This window comes from Zonotrichia leucophrys, chromosome 4 (genome assembly GCF_028769735.1).
Source record: "Zonotrichia leucophrys gambelii isolate GWCS_2022_RI chromosome 4, RI_Zleu_2.0, whole genome shotgun sequence".
In the NCBI taxonomy this organism is placed as follows: Eukaryota; Metazoa; Chordata; class Aves; order Passeriformes; family Passerellidae; genus Zonotrichia; species Zonotrichia leucophrys.
In genome coordinates this window covers 25,110,976-25,128,403 of record NC_088173.1, presented here as the reverse complement: position 1 = coordinate 25,128,403, position 17,428 = coordinate 25,110,976, and the positions used below count along the sequence as shown (strand labels likewise).

The 17,428-nt window shown below is 37.8% G+C and overlaps 1 long non-coding RNA gene across 3 annotated transcripts in view; it reads left to right on the top strand.

Annotated features, from left to right (window-relative positions):
* Positions 1-17,428, top strand: part of LOC135447328 (uncharacterized) — an 80,503-nt gene that overhangs the window by 50,152 nt on the left and 12,923 nt on the right. Inside the window, exon 3 of one of the 3 annotated variants that reach the window (XR_010440070.1) lies at positions 8,484-9,391. The exons of the other annotated variants lie outside the window; for them this stretch is intronic. This is a non-coding gene — a long non-coding RNA (uncharacterized LOC135447328). Of the gene's footprint in view, positions 1-8,483; positions 9,392-17,428 lie in introns of those variants that run through there. 3 annotated transcript variants of the gene reach the window in all.

Sequence of the window (17,428 nt, the reverse complement as noted above, 5' to 3'; positions counted from 1 at the left end):
TTTTGGTTTGAGTCTAGCCTTAATGGGGGAAAAAAAGCAGGAGCTATTGCATTGAGCAAAATGTGCATTTGGGGTAGAGCAATTAAGAAAAGTAATTTCTTTTTCTTTTGCCTTAGAGTAATCTCAATGCAAGAAAACAATATGGTGGATTACTCTTCTTGACCACAAAGTGGTCTAAGAATATATTCCACTGTGTCAATCTTCACACAGTGCAAGGTATTCTCTTCTGTTCTATGCTTTGCACATCAACCCATACAGGAGATGGTGCTAGGATTGCATCTCAGAGGTGTTTGTTAAAATAAACATACAAAAAACCCCAAACCATTGGGTTGTATTGAAATTTAATCTATATCTGATATGGCTCCAGGGCTGTAAGAGAAATGCTGTGGCAACCAAGCTCTTCTTTTTGCACATGTAGGGGTGTTATGAGCTCTTGAGTCTGAACAGTTGCAAGATGGGAAGCTTGACAAAATTTGATTTTTGTGGTACAATCTTGTGACTAGAAATCTTATAGATTGCTTGTATGTCCAAAGCTTGAGATGATTGAATACAATCTGGGTGGATAAGTACTAATCTGGAATTTAATTTTGTTAGATTCAGATTATATTCTGAGGCATGATAACAGACCAGTGCTCCAGTGCTAGGCATCTATTCATGAGGTCCAACAAATGAAACTTGATTTTTATATTTTATTTTCCTTGCCCTGGGCAAAAGGTGAGGGCAGTCTTTCCCATTGGAAAACTGCCATTTAGTTGGCCGCAAAAACATTTAATCTTAAAAAAAATAAAAGCAACAAAATAAACAAATCTCAATCCACAAAAGAATTCCCCTCCAAATCAAAATCCTGAGACAATGTGCTGCACACAAGAAGCACTAGCCATAAAGTATTCCTCCCTGTGCATCCTTCCAGAAGTGTAATGCTGCCTTGGCTACTCATGACATTTTTGCAGTCATGCCTGTAGTTTCTGGACATGAGCTTAGCTGCTGCATTTAAAGAAAAATATTCAACTATGGCTTTCTTACAATAGATGCTGGATGCTGGAATACTTCCTTAGAAAGCTATTGGAATCTGTGGCATGAGCTGAGCTTGTGTTAGCTCAGACACCAGGCTGGGACAGTCAGGTCAGAGGCATTTTAAAAACATACACACCAGGCCGTCCCAACAGCTCTAATGCTTCCAGAATAGTCTGCAGTTTGGAATAACTCACATTTGCAAAACTTCCCTAAAGTCAAGAGTAAGACAGGATAGGTGAGCACTGTGGAAAACTTTCATTTTCTTGGTATGAAGGATACAAAATGAAAGGAAAATATATGGTGTATTTTGCTTGTTTTTTTCTCCACTCAAAAATTCCAGGTTTTATTTTTGAAATAGAAATATAAGGTCAATTTTGTGGGGCATTAGAATAAGGATTATAAAGTTGGGGATTATTGTATGTGGCTGGTTGAAAAAATATTTGAAATTACATCCTATGTTTTTCTTTCCTATTGTCTCTCATTTTTCTAGGTAAATTAAAGTAAAAGCAGCAAAACCTTTGTTCAGTCAAGGCTGAATAGAGATAGGGAATAGGTCACAGGGCACAGAAGTAATATCTTCTTTTATATCACTCAATTTTGAGAATGGAATCACTGTTTAAATAAGGAATACTGTGTTCCTAGTTTAACAGGGTTAATCAGTTTGAAAGTGATTATTGTATTCTGAAACGTCTCCAATGAATTGAAACTTATACCTGTCATATCTTTTTTTTTTTACTATATTACTAAGTTGGCATTATATTTGTGTTAAAACATCTGTCATCTTGTGTATGAATGCTTTTCCCTAATGGTCAGCTTGTCACAGATAATTAGTCTTTAGACATATGAACAGTCATAAAGCAATGTGACTTTGAAAATTATGTTTCTAAACACCCATAACTTTGAACCCTAAACAGACAATGTACTCACTAGTTATTTGTGCTCCACAGCAGACTGTAAACTACCTTCAAATCACAAGGGCAAAGGGAGTATGCAGTTTCCTGTGTGAAACACTTGTTGCATATGCCTTTAAATTTGCTGCATGCATGGGTTTAGTTTTGGTTGCTTCACAGGTTTTCAGTAGTTGTGTGGAATTGCCCAGCTGGTTTTCTGTATTTTTGAATTTGTCCTGAGTTTTACATATCCTATTTGCCATCAGAAAGCCCTTACTGTGCTCTGAAAACAAGTGCAGTACACGGACATGAGGTTGTCCCCTCAGCCACTGACCATCTGTAACAATTTGGAATGACCATGAATTTACAGTAGGATTTATTTTAATCAGCTGGAAAGGTACAGTGATTTAAAAAAATTTGAACATAAATTCAGATTTAAGAGAAACCTGGCATTGGGTTTTTCATTCAGGCTTCTCTCATGTTTTTAACTTCCTGGTGCTCCATGCAATGCTGGAAATATACATGAGATTTATCTTGGAAGAATGCAAATGAGCACTAAGATGTGCTGGAACATTAATTATTGTTTGTTTTAAGCTGAAGAAAAGCTGAAGCAATTTCAAAAACCTGCAGCATATATGTCATTTTCCGATTGGATTGGGCCCCATGCTATAAAAGAAACTGGGGAGAAAAGAAATGAAACCAACAGAATTAAGTCCATTCATAAAAATTATAGCAGTTGCTACATAAGGAACCTTAGTTGCCTGATGTTTTTGCAAGAGACTTTTTCTACCAAAGATAATTCATGCTGTCCTACTCTTTATTCATCGTCTTTTGGATAAGGTGATTTCCATTTCACAAGTATTAATGCTTTAGCATATAGGAACCAGTTTTTATTAAAACCCTCACTACGGTTTTCTGAAGAAGAGGTAATTGCAGGAAGATCAGAAGGTAGTGGTTAATGTATGTCTCTAATGAATTCTATTTGGTTTCCAAAAACATAGCAACTTATATGTCTTAAATTATAAGATGATTCTTCTTTTTTCATTATAATAGTCTTAGTAGGCCTTAAAAAATGGTAATAGGGGTGGAGGAATTATGCAAGGGGAGACAGAACAAATAGCTGATGTGGGAAGCTGCCAAAATGGGCCAGGGGTACATAGGTAGTGTTTTCCCTTTTTTAAGAGTATTCTGAGTTCCAGTAGACAATGATTGATCTTCCCTCATGTTTGGGAAGAATGAGGAGCTAGTGCCTTTCATGCCCCCTTCTGTCACTTTACAACCTGGTAGTCAGCTGTGTTCTGGGTTTGAGATTCTGCATGAGCCTGACAAAAAGTAAGGGTTGCAGGTACCGCCCATTACATGCTGGTAAATGCTTGAAAAAGCAATATATTCTTTAACATCTTCCCCTGGAGGTGAAGGGGAGACTGTGCTTCCAAAGGTAGTCACAAACTGTGGAAGCTGCTAAGAGAGTAAGTGAAGTGTGTATGTGTGTAATGGGGAGATGGACATCTGGAGTGGCATGGAATCAAAATGCCTCCATGCTGATGGACCATTGTCTAGCAGGTTTTCCAATCAGAGGACTTGGGAGAGTTGTGGCATAAAGGGCTGGCCTTTGAAAGGATTTCTTGTGAGAGGCCCAGCCTAAAAAAATCTAGAGCAAAATCGATTAGGACAGATCTTAGAGGAAAAATAGATAATCAATGACAACGTTATTAAATCCATCAGGGATGTTTTCCCAAGGCCTTAACACTGTGTGGAGCTGCAGTTTCTCAGCACCTGTCCAGAATTCTACAATATTTCAATGTTATCCAGCTATTCCTTTCCTTGAATCAAGCTTACAAGCTGCAGCCTGGCTGCTGTATGAGACATCCATGATAAAATTAGAGCATGCCTAACTAGTTTTGGCAAACTCTGACCTCTCTTAGAACTCCATATACATACACCATAGCAAGCAATAACACTAAATATTTTGTACATGAAAATAGTTCGCTAAACACTGTGGTAACAGAATAAACAAACATTAGCAAAATGGAGTCCTGCTCTGATAAATAGATGGTACATTACATTCTGAAAGTGAGACTCTTAGGACCAGATTTTCCTTATCTGATTTAGACCAGCTCATCATCATTAACTGACACGAATTTACATGAGTTCTGTAAAAATATTAATCAAAAGTTATTGGTTTCTTCCTTCCTTAGGGATGATTTTCAAACTATGTTTCTTTTATGCCATATAGTGTTTTGAGATTAGGGTGCAGAATTCAGGCTTGGCCTTGAGAAAAACAAAGAATCTGCATTTGCCCAGACCAGATATTTTCCACGGTCAGGGAAGCTCTGCTGCAACAACATGATGAATCAAGAAGAGGTAGTTAGCTAGTAAATAGCTAGGAGAGCCTCAGGTGTCTTCTGAATGCTAATTTTGCATGGGTACATAAATGCAGATTTTCCTGTAGGCGGTGAAGGTCCTCTGAAATCAGGGTTGACACTAAGCATTCTAAGTTGTTCTGACTCTGCAGAGGTAAGATATTAGTAATATTCATATAATCACTATTAGGTGTAGCTATAGGTTATCCTGTTGCTTCTCTAAAATCACAAAAATATTCTTTGTATGTTGTGGTCTGTTGTGAGCTGTCAGCTATGGAGTACCTGGCAAGGCTCTTAATGCACAAAATCCTGACAGGGAATAGAACTGGTGAATGTGTGAATGCATTTCAAGTCATCCAGCACCATTCAGGTTTGCCCTTGTATTTTCTCAATGCATGAACATCCGTTAAATACATCTTAAAAAATATTCAGACTGGGAGGCGCCTCTGGAGGTCAAATGGACAAAGCCTCTGGTCCGTCCAGAGCCGCTGCAAAGGCTGGATCAGATTGCTTTAACTACCCTCTGAGAGTGTGCCTTCTTCAGCTGGGGGATGCTGTCAGCTTCAACCTAAATATTGTTGAATATCTTGCTGCATGTCTCTGTGCTGGCATTAAATGGTCTGTGGCTTCAGAGGTTTTTAGGTCTTCTCTTATAACAGGGTGTGGTGGGATTCAGTAAGGAATTGCAAGATTGCAGGCGGTTTTTTGGTGGTTTTAGCTGGCATGCAGAGGTTGAGGAAAAAGCCAATTATTTGGTTGAAATTTCAAAATAGATAAATCAGAGATGTCTTCAGGACAAAAGTTCTTGTTCTGACTCTTCTTGAACTTTAGTAAACCAAGGAACAGGACTGAGAGACTTTGCTCAGACATACCTCTGCAAGAACTAAGGGTGGGGTGAAGTAAACCTTGTATGGTATGTGCTTTTTCAGCTGGTGGGTGGTTAAACACTTTTGTACTGCAAGTACCTTGTGCAATATATAGTATACTGCAATCTATTGTGAGATTTTAAAGAAGGTGACAGAGCTAAGAGAAAAAATCCTGCAGTTCTCATGTTTTTGTCTTTGCATCTGATTCAGGAGAAACAGACCTGTGAGTTAATCACCTGCTGGTCTGAACAGTGGGAGAGGATGCATCCATACAAATCTAACAATCTATGCTGCTAAAATGATGTTTACCTCCTATAATGCAGGCTACAGATATGAATCAATGTCTTGAATATTTCTCACCAAGAAAAGTGGAGAAGTGCTTGTGTTGCACCATTTTTATTTTTTCTTCAGGAGTTTTGAGGCTGTCACTGGCTTGCAGTGTAATTCAGAGGCTTTTCTTGCTTTCATTAAGTGACTGCAGCCTCCTGAGTGCACTCTGCAGTTTATTCTTGCTTTTGATTATGGAAATTCCTTTGAGATGTTTAAATGCTAACGTGCTCTGTTCTGTATTGGAGGTATGTGCAACTGGCACCTCACTTTGTTGTAGTAGCCATGAGCTGCCTTTTGTATGAGTAAATCTTCCTTATATTGGCTGCAGTTCAGCACAGATCCATATTCTGACAGAATTTTTCATGCTTGCTATTGGAAAACATCATTACCTCCTATGAAGAAGTAAAAGAGCTTCACCAGTTGTCTTTAGCATAAAAATGCTTACACACAGAGGCCTTACATCCCCTCTTTCAGAAAGATAAAGGAATGTGTGCCCTCAAAGTGATCTCCTGAGGTCTCTGTGAATCTGAGGACATTGCATGAAAGAGGATGATGTGGAAGAACTACTACATTGGCTATAGTTCTTATTCTGCCCTTCTCTCTAGCTGTCCATCTGTACACAGTACATCTGGATATAGGCAACATACACTGTGCTAGGTTCAAATATTCCAGTACTTCAGAAATTTCACTAGAGGAAATTCCCCAAAATCCTCCATTTGAATATACCACAAGCTGCTGATTTTGCTTCTATATTCCTGTTATGAATTCTCTGGCAGTTTTGACTAATTTATAGGTTATATTTTAGAATCACATATCTAGAACTTGGAGTTGAGCTCTGGCTTTGTTAAAACAAACAAACCCAAACAAACCTCTCTCTCTCCCACCTCCCCCCCTGCCCCCCTACAAAAAAAAAAAAAAATTCCCAGAAAACCCCAACACCCAATTCCCATCCCCCAAAATCAAAAACAACAGCTTAGGTTTTTAACGTGACATTGATCTTCTCAGAACTGGGTTAAAAAGATTTTGACAGCCCAGACTAGGATTCAAGGTTACTGTAAAATCTGAAATTGTGCAAGTTTTGACAAGGTTTGATATTTTGAAAGGAACATTCTAAGCACTTCTGAAGATGCACACACTTCATATATTTTACATAAAGGACTGTATAAGCTGTATTTTCCAGGTTTCAACTGTGTGTCGAGAGATTAATGAGAATTTTCACCTTTTTTGCTGTCATATTTGTTTGCTAGAAGCAAGTTTATTTTCCTTATTAGCTGAACATTACTGATACTCTTACTGAAGCAAAGCAAACAAAAAACCCACTAGGTGAAAATAGAGGAGAGTAACTGTTAGGAGCAGTAGCTGTCTGTCTTCATGCTGATTGTAGGAGGAGGGGATTTTCCCTGTTATTTCTCCTTAAAGAGCTCCCTTCCTCTGCAGTTTTCTCCTGCTATCTGTGGGGGGAAAAGAGTTTTGTTACTGCAGTGGAAGTACACATTCTCTGCAGTGAGGGTGATTTCTGGATGCCCTTCTGTTCACCCTGTGTCCGGACTCTGCTTTCCATGCAGCAGAGATTATGCACAACTTCTGTTCTGAGTTTCCAACCTCAGAGACTGTTTCAAGTGGTGCCTTGCCAGCTCATCCAAGAGTGTTGTAGTTCCACACCCTGACCCAGCAAACCAGCTTGGACTATTTGGCAGCTGTGGCTGTAACCTTAGCCCATGGCTGACAGTGCTGGATCCAGAGCTTCAGCTTGGAGGGTTGTTTAAGCCCCATGAAGTAGCCTTAGTGTGACTTACCTAACAATAGAACTTCTAAAACATGTCTTTAGAGTCTTGTAATTAGTCCTGATCTCTATAATGTCATTAAATCTCTCAAGAAAACTCTACTTGGGGTTTGATGGAGGGGTCATTTTTGAAATAAGATGAAAAGTTCTTGTTTTAACAAACCTTAGTAAAAGAAATTCTTCCTCCTGACTACCTATTTTAAAAACTCACATGAGAATTACCTACAGTTTGAAGAGAAGAAAAGTCTCCAATATGACCAGAGTCTTTTATAACATCCAAAATAATTGTAGCAGGGGAAGATATTCTATGGAAAATATATTTAGTTTTCCAGTTGGGTTCTTCTGCATAAGTTAGTTTGGCTACTTTGGGTAATTATTTTATTAGTCCATTCATGTTTTACTGTCAGGCTCTTTCTGACTGATAGCATTACAAGAAGGAAATTATTTTGAAGAAAAATTAAGGTGGGTAGTACCCACTGAAATTTGGAAAGGAAAATATTCTGACTACAGAAGTAATACACACACATGATGGATCTCTGGGACCCATCACAATACTTCCATGGCATGTTTTGTCTAGGTAGAAAATTTGTTTGTTATCCTTCCTAACTCTGAAGGCTTTAGAAATTCCCTGCAGTAAGCCCTAAGGGAAGTTTGCCTTGGAGTGGGTTTCTCCCCTGTAACACTTCCCTGATGCAAATTATTGATGTGTGATTGCAATGTCCAATTGTGACAGCAGTTCTATGCTTTAGCTTTAATGAATCTACGTGATAGTTATTTGGCAACATTAAGGCACATTTAAAGCACTGTATTGATGGTTAAGTGGCAAATACCATTATATCATTGGGAAATCTGTCAGCAATAGTTACTTGTTTCCGTGCCTTCAGCACATTCATCAAAGGGATAACAAACAGATACTTTTTTTGAATTTTAATGAAAAAATTACAGTGCAGAGATGAGGCTTTAAAATTCAAAGGTCTATAAATAATAAATTTTTTCAGCAATGGTTACTGTTTCCTTATCTTTAGGAAAAATAACAGCTATATGTTGTACTTTGTTGCTAACAGCATACTTTAATATTTATGAACTGCCAGTTCTCTATAGACAGAGAAATTTGGTAGTTGTCACTGTAATGGTGTGTTATTTATATGTGTCTAAATTTTACAGAAGCAGAATACCATTAGTTTATTAGATTTGCACTAACCAGAAACATCCTCTTTTACTGTTACATTCACCACAGGGCAGCCTGAAAGCTACAGAAGTGCTGTCTTATGGCCTGTCACCAGAGAGCAGCCCAAAAGCCTTGGCTCAAGAGAGGTCACTGGTACTCTGTGTGTGTGTGTGCAGGACCTCAGCCTGCAGGCAGGAAGCAAATTAAAGAAGCAAGGCTTTCTGTTCGGTGTAATTTCATATCTTGGGATGAATGGAGTCATTGTGGCAATAACTAGATTATCTGATTAGGAGATGGATCTTACTGCAGTTGTATAGCCCCATTTTCTAAGAGGAGTTAATGTCTTTTGAGTTTTATGGATACTGCTCGTGTTTGGAGAGGCTTCTGAACAAAAAGACTGTGATTCACTTCCTCTCAAGCTCAGTTTGGGCACTGCAGCAGTATTGCATACAACCTCTTGTGATTTTCTAAATTACTTTAAAACCTTTTAAATCTAAGAATGTCCCAGGCATCTGCACTTATTCCCAAGTTTCAATTTGCCTCTGAGACTTAGGATTTATTTGATTCCACAAAATGGCATCTCAGTGGTGTAATGTGAACCTTCAGTATTTATTGGGAGAGTATTTTAGCTGTCTTAAGGTGTTTTTGTTTCGTTTTGTTGAATTACCAAAGGAATTGTAGAAATTTATCATTGCTTGACAGTGGTAGTTGTGTACACGTACATGCCTTTTGTGAAACTTGACTGAGTCATTGTAAATATTTATGATCTCTGTGTGAAATGTTACTGCACTTAAGCAGTGTCCAGATTTTTTTAAATCATTTTTGCCCCTGGATAAAGAGCTAAATCATTGACTCTGTTATTTTTGTAAGTAAAGAAAGATGTATTGTCACTTCTAATGTACAAAATGTTGACATATACTGTCTGCTTTATTACTAAATAGCTTTCTCCTTTTCCTCTCCATCTTTCTAAATGTAGCTCCTCTGCTGCCACTTAAGAGGGTGTTTTTACAAAATATGGATTGTTTGAATAAAAGCTTCAGAATCATGTTCTGCAGGACCTCATTTTCAGACATCTGACACAGGAAGCAAAATTTAGAAGGAGTTGCTTAAGTCACCTACAAAGGGTGCAGAAAACAGGGAGGAGCATCTCTGAAATGCAATGTAAAAAAACTTGCCTACAGTGTAAGGAGCAATCTAGAGCAAATAGAAACCACTGTGTTGTCTTCTGCTTTTATTTCTACTTTCTCTTACTCTCTGCCCTCCTCTAGAGTATAGCTGCCTCAGCAGCTCCAGGTGAGATGGTTGGCTGTCTGTAATCAAAAAAGTACGATTTTTTTGAAATGAAATGATTCCTGCCAGTTCATTTTGTTTTATTTCAGAAAGTTTAGAAAAAGTAACATTTTAGAGATTTAGAATAGGAATTGGAAATCCGCAGATTCTATTCCTTTTTTTCTTTTATTTTTTTAATTTCAATTGGATAATTATATTTTTAGGTGCCTTAAAAGATTTGTAGCTCTGGCACAAAATGCCACATTTAAAAAACCAAACAAAAACCCAAACAAAAAACGTGAAAAGAGCCTGGCATACCCCCAGGTATTTCTGAACATTATGCTATTGGTTTAACTAAGGTAAATAAGGGTACACAAATTTGAAAGGTTGGTATTAACAAGAATTAATTTAAAGTTTTTCATTTTTACTGTATTTACATGTTTGATATAAATGTATTTACCTTATAAATCTCTGAAGAACACTACATCATGAAAACAGATTATTCTCTTTGAGAATGAATGAAATGCCCATTTACTTCTATTTCTTTCCACAGTTTCAAGACCTTTATCTGTTCTGTAATTTAGTTTTCATACTAGTGCACAATATGTTACAATATGAATAATCTGAATTATGATTCACATGGTCTACTCCTATGTACTTTGGTATTCTGCAATTCATGCCAAAATTTAATTTCCACACCTGAGTCCATAAAGACCTTGTCATTGCAGATTTTGCAGAGCAATGTTTTCAAAGGTAGGTTCCCATGTGTGATTCCTCATGTGAGTACTACTTGAGACTAGAAGTAAAAAGAAAACAAGGACTGGGACAGACGGGAAAAAAAAACCAAGTCCAAAACAATCAAAAGCAGAGGAAAAAGGAATTCAAACAAGTAGAGAGCCACCCCATAATAAATATATTTGAGGTGTTAGTTTAGATCATCACTAGGTGAACCAGTGAAGATTGCATCTGTGTAAAGCAGAACTTTACTACTCCATTTCTGCACTGTTACTACTTTAATTTTATAGGATGTGAGTACCTCATCTACAGTTCTCATTATATTCAGTCTGAAATGGTCGTTTACTGGCATTTTGGGAATATTGAACAAGGTTACTTGGGTCAAATACAAAGACAATTGTTGTTCAGATGCCCACGTTTCTTGCAATGGATGGAAATCATGCCTACGATGGATTTCCAAAAAAGAAACCTCAGTGAAAGACAACATTCAAGAGCACGGTTCCTATGAGAAGTGCTAAACAAGAAGAAATGTCTAAAGTGAGAGGCAATGGCAGATGTTTTGGTAATAATAATAGCAGTAAACTTTACAATCAGTTTTAATGGAATTAATTAAAGGAATTATATGTTCTCCTCCTCTAGCATGGAGTAACCAGCACTTTGCTGTGCTGAGGAACTCTGCTGCTCGTGGCTTTGATACAGACTTGTTAACTGGGTGGTTCTTAATCTTCTTTTTAGCAGCAGTGACTATAATGCCTTCAAACAAGAAGACTTTATAGGCGTGAAGAATTGTCTGAATGTAGTTAGATAGAGATGTCCTAGGTTTTGTGCTTGTCTCTGTATAAAGAAATTAGATTTGGCTGAAATCACACTCCATATTGTCCAGTAGAAATAAGTGATGAAATAAGAGATCTCAGCGAAAAGGTCTGGATACCCATGGATTTTAATTTTTTTTTTACTTAAACATGTGCCTTGAAGTATTGGAATCTTAAATCTGAGGTGCACTTCTTGGTGTCTTGTCTTGATTGGAAGTTCTCGTGCTTCCACCCTCCTCAGCAGACCACAGCTACAGTTCTAAAGCACCAGTGAATCCTAGAATTCTCACAAGCATCCCCTAAGAGATCTATCTTTTAAAAACATTGGAAACAAAGCCCTGTTCCCTGTTTGTTTTGATGTTTTACTTTTAGAAAAATGTGTCAGTTACAACCCATTTCACTTTTCACTGATGACATTTTCTGACAGCCGAAGTGTTCAACTGGGCAACTTCTAATCTACTAATTGTCATCTGTTAAAGCATCCCAGGCCATAATGAGGAGTCCCCAAACTGCATTCTCTAGAGACATTTCTGTAGTGTTTATCTTCTAGTGTAATCCAAGTGTTCAGTAAAAAATGAAGTTGATGGGATTTATGTTTGTTTCCATTTGACTGACTCTGATCAGCTTTTACTTACCTGTATCCACAGAGCTGGATTCATGATTTCTTAAATACCTTCCAAGTATGAATTTGAGTTTGGATCAGGTTGTAAACATAAGGAAGCAGGCTGAAGTTTAAATTCTTTTATTCAGGGTTTTTTTTTTTTTTTGTGGCTTTTTGCTTGTTTGTTTTGTTTTGATAACAAGAATACAATATTTCAGAGTAGCAATATGGTTATTAATGTCAGCCTACCAGTCATCAGGCATTAACGACACTTTAATTCATATATTACAGAAGATCAGAGAAAAGAAAAAGCAAAAGTTCCATAGGCATGAAGAACAGGTATTGAACTTCATGGATCTTGAAGGGAATGACTTCAACCTTCCAAACAATTCTGGTTTGTAATAGCAGCAAGGGCCTCTGTATCAATGCTTTTTAAAGCTGGATGGGGACACATTGCACCATCAGCTTTGTCAGAGGCCCTTAACGATCCTTGATCCTTATTTGCCAGAGGCTCTTAATCATCCTTGATCTTTATTTGACAGATAAATGGCTCACACCTTGGTTCTCGATGCTTTGTTTCAAACTCTGAGAGAGAAGAGGGAAGTACAGCGTGCTCTCTACTTTGCCTAACATACATACAGTATACTTTGATCTGGTAAAAATATATTGTATCAAACAAATCTCTGCTAGGACCTTAATAAAGAGAGCTGACACGACTCTAAGCGTTGTCCTAAATTTCTCCAATATAAAAGGTCTCTGCAGCAGCACTGAGCAACGCTGTCAGCTGAGCTGAGCTCAGCCTCCCTGCAGTGGCAGCACTCGGAGCCTGTGGAAAATGGCTTTTCTCTATTTCTGCAGCTGCAGGATGTCCGAATTTTGGTTAGGTCTAATTAGCTGACTATTATGCAATTTATGTCAAGCAAGTAGTTAAAATTGCTGGTTGTCTTATCTCAGGCTGGGCAATAGGATTGAAGATGGGCTCTTGTTCTTTTCCAGACAGTTTTTTAATGTGCCTTTCCATGTTTAAGGTTCTGACCAGAGAGGTGTAGCTGACACCCATCCTGACACTCACTCCTTTCTGTGCACCTGTAACCTATTCTTCTTTGTGCAGGTGCGTGTTTGCTGTTTAAAGGGCATATAATCACTATATTTTGATTGCCATAATTAGGTCTTTTAGAATATGAAAATTCCTTTCAACTCAGCATGAGGAATCTGGCAATTTCTTGCTGAGAGGGCTGGAGCTGGCTGTGAGGCTCCCACAGTGAACAATGGCTTCTCTAGGTTTTTACTGATACTGTAATTCTTGCAGGTTGTTACTGTCCTTTGTATACTCTAACAGTGTTAAAATATTAGTCACAGAAACAATGATTGTAGTTTGTCTTCTACCAGTTCTTGCTTTTTTTTCTTGTTTTTTTAAAATTATTATGATGATCTCATAATTATTATTTTATATTATTATCTCATAATTATTATTATATTATTATGATGGTCTTAGATGATCTCATTTTTTAAGGCCCAGCTCCATCTGAAAGCTGCTGATGATGAGAGATTGTTTTTCCATTCAGAGCATGGGGGGGATGAGGGGGCAAGAGTGTGTGTATGTAAAAAATACCTAGTTCAATGACTGCAGGGCTTCAAAAATGCCCAAACTTGTGATCTCCTATTTGAAGGAAGTGAGTCTGAGTCACGGCTGACATTCTCCAGTGAAGCATCTATTAGCACTAGTAAAGAGGCTGCAGTATTTGCCTTGTGTGGGAGAGTGTTTTATTCCTCAGGGTTAGTGCTTAGGAATCAATTCTAAAGGCCAGTTAAAAATTGTATGTGTTTGAAAATAGTGACTTAATAACTATTTCTGACCAAAAGTTAGATATTGCACCAATGCACAGTGCTATTGCTGACTTAGAAGAGGTGATGCTTTACTAGAGGGCACTATTAAGAAACATTTTCACTGTGTATGAAATAGCATCTGTTTCTGAGAAGCTGGTTCATTGCAAAAATTCAGTTGAATAAGTTTTGTTTCACGATTGTACACCCCTGGTACAGAAGGGGTATTGTATTTTAGAGATTTGTGTGTTTTTAATGTTACCTTAAGGAGTCATTAAATGTGAACTTCGGTTGATGTAGTGATATAGGTTGGGCATGAAAAGGGCTGGATTTGTGTGTTTTGCACAGTGGTGAGAGAGGCTGCTCTTCTGAATGTGCAGGGGTCAGCCAAGAACTGTGAGTATGGAAATGCTTAAGATTTACTGTCCCAGCTCCTCCCTCAGGATTTGATTGAGGATTTTCACTTTCCTCCTTTGACACTGTTGAGTGATTGTCCTTTTCATGTCAAGTTTTGCTCTGTTGCCTTCTCCTTTCTCTGAGCAATGTTACCATTATTTCTGTTCAGAAGAGACAGACCTCTTTTTCGCTGAGAAAGAAGTGACAATTGCTGGATCTGAAGACCAGATTTCCTTTTTCCATCACTGTTTCTGTAGATGATATCTGGTAACTGAAAAAGGGAAAGAAACCAGGGATCTATGTAGTGTGTTCAAGCAACACGTAGCAGTTGTACATAGGTGAGAATGGTCACAGTTCTGCTGTCATTTATGGCAAGAGCTGAACTGCACAGAGCTGCTTTGGTCTGGGAACTTTTAGCCACACATTTGGAAAGAGATTTCTGGATATAATTGTGCAAACTGAATTAAACTCTTTTTTTTTTTTCCTACTATTATGACACGTTGATTAAATAACAAACCACTTTTTCCACAGAGATGTGTTACAAGATGTTCTTGTACATGCTCTCAGTATTTCCTGATACAAAGTCGAAGGCCTTCAGTTCCTCTGTACTAAGTCAGAATAAAAAAGTCATCCATGGCTTTTGCAACAAGTTTATAAACTGAAATCTGCTATTTATGGCCTTTCCATCTGATATTCTCCACAATATGGCAGAAAATATAAAGTATTTAAGAATTTTCAGGGTTTTATTTGCTGTGCCAAATATTTTTTCTGTGAGCATTCAGTTTTACATGCTATGAGGTTAAGTTACAAGAAATATAGGACTAGATTATATACAAAAAATTCCTTGTCTTTGCTGGGAAGATGCTTAGCGTCTGATTTAAATATGTAACCAAATCTGGATTGTTTTTTAATTTTTTTTTTTGTAATTTTAGAGGTATTAAAAAGTATTAAGAAATAAGTCTTTTATGCTTAAGGTGAAACCTAATTCTCTAGGGAAAAATATCAGGGGTCCAAGAATTGGGTTTTCTCTTCTGAAGTATCTTCACCTTTTCCCTGTGAAACTCTTAGTGTCAAACCTTTGAAAATCAGGTCTCAAAGATTCTTAGATGTGATATAAGTAGGAATACCTGAAAAGCCTTTGATTAAAAGAGAAAACAGGTTGCAGTTGAAGTTCAGGTGTATATCCTGAACATGAGGTTACTTGGGTTCCTTATTTGGTGTAGCTGCACTGATTTGGAGCCATTGGTAAGAGCTATTGTGTTGCAAACCTTTAAGGTAGGCAAGAAAATCGTCTGTCTGTCCTAGTTATGGTTATTTCAGCCTTAAAGTGGCATAAATTCAACTAATTTAATACAAAGTGGCAAACTTGATACTGCTGAGCTCTTACTAAGTCACACCCAAGAAGGCTTAAACAATGCAAACTAAGCAGTTCAAACTGTGCAAAACTCTTTAATCTGCACAAGTAGGTCTCAAATCTCTTGAGCATAACTAGTTTTTGAGGGATTTGGTTGTTTGGGGTATTTGTGTGTTTTGGGATTTCTTAGTGTGTGGGTTTTTCTGTGGTTTTGATTTTTGTTTTTGTTTTGGAGTTTTCAGGGTGGGAGGAGTTGTAGGGGTTTTTTTTGAGAGGAATTTTTATTTGGGTTTTTTAGGGCAACTCTTGATTCTTGGCTTCTCAGACGTTAAAATTTGACATAAACTGTTGCTGAACTGGAAGAACATGAGCCCCTTCTCCATGCATAAACAAATATTTGTGGGGCTATGGAGCGGATGAGATGTGGGAGTTGATGGAGATTTAAAAACTTGACAAATATCCTAAGTTGTTTACATTATTTCAGGACAGCTCCCATATCCTGCTCCCTGAGTGTGAATGCCAGAAGAGAGGCAGCTGTGCAGGAAGGTGACACAAAAGGCTGAGCATGGTCCTTCTGCTGAAGGTGTTGACTTAGGCCCATGTAAGCTTTAAAGTGCCTCATGTGTGCATTGGGCTGGAAATTACCTTCCTGGAAGAAAATGGAAGAATTACAGTTATCTAAAATCAGAAGGGCCTAGAATACCTGAAGATCAAATCATTCTGTCTAAAGGTTTTCTCCAGCCAAGAAAGCTGAAAAGGTCACAGGGAAGAGCAAGTTGAGATTTAAAAACCTGCTTTTTGTGCATCTGAGATGTTTAGAATGTTACAGTCACATTTAGCTTTGGGTCCTGAGTTTTTATGAGTTCTTATCCTACAGAAAATGCTTCCTTTTGAGATGGATTCAGCATCAGTATTTTGAGACTGGTGGTGTCGTTTGTGACAGGTCTGCTGCTAAGCATATAATTTGTAATCCATTTCCTCTCCCTCATCATGAGCAGCTCTCTTTTTATGAAATATAATAAACATTATCCTTATCATGGGTAATTTTTTTATAAAAAAAGCTTCCCAAATCTTCCTTTATAACAAAACTTACACATTTTTTGTAAAAGGTTTCATGCACTGAAAATTATAGAGGACTACTCTACGTAGAGTAGTCAATTTTTTTTTATTTTTGCTAGGCACTAGATTTGCAAAAATATGGTTTAAAATTGTTGTAACATGGTGAATTTGACCTAGATTTGTCAAGTTGTTTACAATATGTTAAGTTGTCTACAAATATTCACTGTAAGAGAGGAAAAGGTGAGGTGTTTCTACGCTGATATTAGGTAGAGTGCTCCAAGAACTGATGCCAAGGAGAATAGGTGTGTTTTCTTGAGCCTACAAGTAAATCAGAGGCAAGCATGATGGAAGCAGTGATTTTATTGGCCTGTGCAAACTGTGGTAATCGAGCACATGACTGCTTGTCAGGTACTGTGGTCAATTATGACTGGGTGATTTTGCTCTCGTAGTCGTCTTACTCCTCTTCCTCTTGCCAATTCTCTCCCTACCACTTTTGTCTCCTCCTAAGTAAGTATTTACTCTTTTCCCATTGGTCCTGATTTTTACGTATTTGACATCTTTGGTATTTCAGATATCGTTGCCCAGGTACTTTCTTCCAGGGTTAACAATTCCCATAAGCTGGTAACGATCCCTATAAGTTTGGTTGTTACATCGTGTTTGTTTCTGCTATTTCTCCTGATGTTGTCATGTTAGTGCATCCTCAGGATTACCTTTGCCTGCATATTACTCTCTTTGTTGTGAGGATGCTCTGAGGATGCAGTGTCATGTTCTTAACTCGAATGTACAGCTGTACATTCAGGGTGGACTATTTATTTGCATCCCTCAACAGTTTCAGTGGCCTGGCTTTGGAGAAAGTGCCCAACAGCAATGCTGCCTTTTGTGAAGGCAGTGCAAGGAACATGCAGCAAGATAACAAGATTGGGGTTTTTGTTATCTTGAGGGAATTTGTATCTCTTAATGCTGT